Here is a 4,999-nt window from a genome sequence, read left to right as displayed (position 1 = left end):
TTTGACTGTGAATTACGGATATTTGGTACAAAAATCCCCTGGTTTTGGGAGCCAGGTACGTGCGGATTCTGGAGGAGAGGGAATATGGGGAGTGTGGAAATAAATCCTATAGGAATCGGCGTGTTTCCTTGCGGTATTTTGTAACTGGTTAGGGCTCATGCAAATGATTTCTTTCCCTTGCGTTGATAATGACGTCCCTCGGAGCTACGTGTCCTCAAAAAATCAATAGGAAGCCCTAAAATGCCTTTGTTTTTTCACCCCTAGAAAAGATGTGGGCTGGAAGGAAAATAGGCAGAAGGACGCACCCCATCACCTGCATCTCTTGTACCCAGAGCCCTCTCCATCTGCAGCAGAGATACCCAGGCCTGGGCAGGTGGAATCTTGTCTGAGGACTAAATCAATTTATAATGTGCTTCTCTAACTGGCTTCAATTTGATTTTCATTTGTAGCATTACAATTATCAGATTGATATTCCTGACTGCTCAACCTTGAAATGGGACGGCATAGCTCCTGCTGCCGGGGACCAAAGATTATCCACCCTGCGCCGGCTTCAGACTATTTTTTTTTTAATTAGCCATCAAATTTGCCTTGCTGGGTTTTTCTTTCTTTGTCCTTAAAGCCTTTTCTGATTAAGTTTTTCTCCCCATTGACACTGGGGCTTGAAGCTTCCAGACCAGTTGTGCAGCCAAAGGACCATGACCAATGGATCATGGAATGGTTTGGTTGGAAGGGACCTCAAAGCCCATGCAGTCCCACTCCTCTGCCATGGGCAGGGACCCCTCCCACTGGATCAGGGGCTCCGAGCCCCATCCAGCCTGGCCTGGAACCCCTCCAGGGATGGGGCAGCCACCACTGCTCTGGGCAACCTGGGCCAGGGACTCCCCACCCTCACGGGAAAACATTTCTCCCCAAGGTCTCATCTTGGTCTCCCTGGACTGACGGGGTTCGGTGAGCGCGATGGCGTTGGGCTGGATGAGCTTAAAGGGCTTTTCTAATCTCTATGACCAATTCTTCCCCAGGAGATGTAAGCAAAGCCAGTTCCCGTCCTCGTTGCCCATCATCCCCCCTCGTTGCCTTTAATCAAGGCAGTTTGATTCCTCCTGGATTCCCCTCCCTCTCCTTGCAATTTGTGGGTGGAAAAAAAAAAAGTAGAAATAAATTTATAATAATAATTATCATCATAACAAGCAGCCTGGGAGCCCGAGGGGGAAAGGAGCAAAGGAGGAATGGCTTTGAGCTGCAAAGGCAGGACCGCTCTGAAGACAGGCTCAGCTGAGATTTGGAATGAGAAACCTGCCTTGAAAGGAGCAATTAAAAGAGGAAAGCAATTAAATCACTGCAAGAATAATGGGAGGCAGGAGCCAGGGTGGGATGGAGAGGGCTGGGGGTTGCACCGAGTGCTGCACCCCCGGCAATGCCCCTCGCTCCTTTGATCTGGATGAAGGGATTCAGTGCACGCTTTGTAAATTCGTGGATGACACCAAGCCGGGTGGAAGGGTTGGTCTTGAGGGTAGGGATGCTCTGGAGGGGGATCGGGACAGGTGGGATCCATGGACTGAGACCAACGGGATGAGGTTCAACATGGACAACTGCCGAGGCCAGCACTTGGGACACAACAACCCTGTGCAGCTCCAGGCTCGGGGAAGAGCGGCTGGGAAACTGCCTAGCGGAAAAGGTTGTGGGGGTGTTGGATGACAGCAGCTGAACACGAGCCAGTGGTGACCCCGGTGGCCAAGAGGGCCACCAGCATCCCGGCTTGGCTCAGCCCTGGGGTGGCAGCAGGAGCAGGGAAGGGATTGCACCTCGAATCCTGGGTTCAGTTCTGGCCCCTCACTCCAAGAAGGACCTGGTGGGGCTGGAGCGCATCCGGAGAAGGGAACGGAGCTGGGGAAGGGTCTGGAGAACAGGGGTTGTGGGAGCGGCTGAGGGCCCTGGGGCTGTTTATCCTGGAGAAGAGGAGGCTGAGGGGAGAGCTCATGGCTCTCTGCAGCTCCTGAGAGGAGGTTGTGGGGAGGTGGGTGCTGGGCTCTGCTCCCCAGGGACAGCCATGGGACGAGGGGAAATGGCCTCAATTTGCACCAGAGGAGGTTAATGCTGGATATTAGGAAATATTCCTTCTCCAATATGGTTCTCAGGCTCTGGCAGAGGCTGCGCAGGGAGGCGGTGGAATCCCCATCCTTGAAGCGGTTTGAAAGATGAGTAGATTTGATGCTCAGGGACGGTTCAGTGGTTGGACTCTATGATCTCAAAGGTCTTTTACAACCAAGCGATTCTATGATTCTGTGCTCCTGCGTTTAGGAGCAGTCAAATAACACATACATATGTGTAATATATTTTATACGTATATTTATATAGGAAACAAAGTGACCTGTGCAGCATGGAAGGAGAATAATATCTCCACAGAATGAAGTTCAGGGCTCTCCGAAGGTGTTTGGTTATTAAGTCCTGAGGAAGTGCGGCAGCCGGAGGGCTTTCGGTGTGGAAATTATTCCATCAAACCCAACAAGTGGCTGCCGGGCGGGATGAAAGCGAGCTTGGCTTCAAAATAAATACTTGACAAACCAGCTTCGACCTGTAAATGTTTTTCTTGCTGCAGCAAGCGAAGTCCCTTGGGCTCAGCGCCGGCGTTGCTGGTGCCCCCTGCAAGGAGATATTGCAGGAGGAACCGAGGTGCATTTTCACCCCGGGCTGCAAACCTGCCTCAGTTTCCCCCTCTGCTCAGAGGATGCTTCTCCCTCAAGCACCCATCGCAGGGTGATATTTCCCCCTTGTCGGTCATGGGAGAATTTAGGGAATACATTCCTCACTATTCAAAATCCTTTCAAGTTATTTCTATTTATTTCTGTATTTATTTGCCTTTTGCCCCCCTCCCCCCCCCCCCAGCTTCTAGGGCAGGAGAAGTTCCACTTCCCCCTTATCCCTTTGCTTTTGGGGGGGTGTAACCCCATTGCTTTATTTCCAAGGGTCTTGCACTAATTAGACTTTAATTACAGGAATAAATTAATCTTGGGTCGGGCTTTCGTCCAGTCCCTCTTCCCCATCCAACTTGGGGCAGGGAGCCTGAAGCTGAGATATGTATCTCTATAGTTATATATATTTATGAAAAATACTCAATTTAGGCTATATTCCTCCAGAATTCGTGAAAGGGAGTGCAAATGCTTCAGAATCTGGCCCTTAAGGCTGCCTCGGGCCGGGCTCTTCGGAGGCTCCAACCTGCTTTTTGCAGCAGCGCCGGTGGTGAAGGCCATTGTCACACGCGTGTCCCCGCGGGGAGGAAGGGATTTGGAGAGGTTTACATGAAAATCAGCTGGTTTTTGAAAGAGAAAAAAAGCATATCTGAGGAGTGGTTACACGTGTAAAGCAGTGTTAAAGGCTTATGTAGCACTACCTCCCTCTGTACATATATATCTATGTCCCATATATATCTCCCATGGCCATAATGCACAAATGAATAGGGCGGCAACTGTCCTGCCGAGGCAGAAGCACTCAGGGAGATTGGTTTAATTGGGAAAAAAACATTTAAAAATCATTTCTTCCCTTATTTTTCCTGGAATGGGAGCTCTGCTGGTAGGAAGAAATTGCATTTTCTCTCCCCTCTCTCCTCCTCAATCGCATAAATCCAGGTTGGGAAGATTGCAGCAGCCCTAATTTACGCCCTCGCCCAACTCCTTTGGGGGTCACAGCCCCGACCCCCCCCCAGAGCTGTTCACCCCCCACTGGTGCCTTCCCCACCGTAACTCAAACAGCACTGATTAACCAAATAAAAATTCCATCTGTTGAGGACTTTCTGGGAGTTATTACCAGCAATAAAACCCATGCGAGACGAATGATGTGTCTGAGGGGTAAGTGCCTCCATTACAAGCAAAAGTGACTTTTAAATAAGATTATGGGCTTCTTTATCAGCCTGAAAAAATACCCCACATTTTGGACTGCCTGGGAGGGGTATCCCCTAAATCCTGAGGATTTATCCCACTGGGAATGGCTTTCCCAAGTCAGCTGGGCTAGTTAAGCTCAGAGACTTAATTCCTTTGGGTGCAGGGATGCTGCTGCAGAGCTGGGTTCCATCGGGATGTGGCACTCTTTGGGACCGGAGCTTGCAAACCGTGCCACGAGCATCACTTCATCCCCTAAATCTGCTTTCCTTTCACAACAACTGAAGGAGCCGGCGTCCTTCATTCATCCCTTTTGCTTATCTGATGTGATTGAAGCTGCTGGGGTTGGATGTGCAAATTCTCCCCCTCCTCTTAATTGAAGTGGAGGGTTGATGCCTGCGGCTCTTTGCACGCTTTCCCGGCAGGGAAATGGTTTCCTGCTTCAAAAACATGGGATGCAGAGCTGTTTTTGCAACCTCTTCTTGCTCTAAATGAGCCGATAGCAAGATGCGATGCACCCAGAGAGGCGACAGGATGCTCCCATAAAGCCCTTTTAAGGGAGAAGGGAGGACTGCATGCAGCAGGATGGGTGCCAAGGTGTGGAGCCTGTGGCAGGTGGAGGGTGGAAGCTAAACCCAGCTGGATTGCAGGGGATTTGCTGCCCTGCAGCAAAAAAAGAATGGGATAGTTTAAAATGCAGCTGCATCTCCGGCTTATTTACCTTCGCACGCGCGAACATAGAGCCGTGGCTGGGTTGCATCTCCTCGCCTTGCAAGAGCTATCAGGATGTTTGCACAGAAAAGCTTCAGCGAAACAAAGCTGTTGGATCAAAAGCAGTCGAATGGAGTCACCTCCCGCTGCCAACAGGCAATATCTGTGCCCTCTTAATTCCTCCAACTGCATTTTGCCTTGGCAATTTGGAAGGATTAAACCCAACTGAACAGCAGGTAATAATCCCAAGGCTGGCGAACACTTAAGCAGATCGTGCCTGGTGCGTCCTCAGGTTTTCCCCTGCCCAGGGCATCTCCAAGGCAGTCACATCGCACCGTGATTTGCTGGCAGACAGGAGTTGGGTGGCAGCTCACCTGGGGACACTTAAATCCTCCCGGATGCTATTTATTGCTTGA

Source organism: Cuculus canorus, chromosome 21 (assembly GCF_017976375.1).
Source record: "Cuculus canorus isolate bCucCan1 chromosome 21, bCucCan1.pri, whole genome shotgun sequence".
NCBI lineage: Eukaryota > Metazoa > Chordata > Aves > Cuculiformes > Cuculidae > Cuculus > Cuculus canorus.
Note: the sequence above shows the minus strand (reverse complement) of the source record.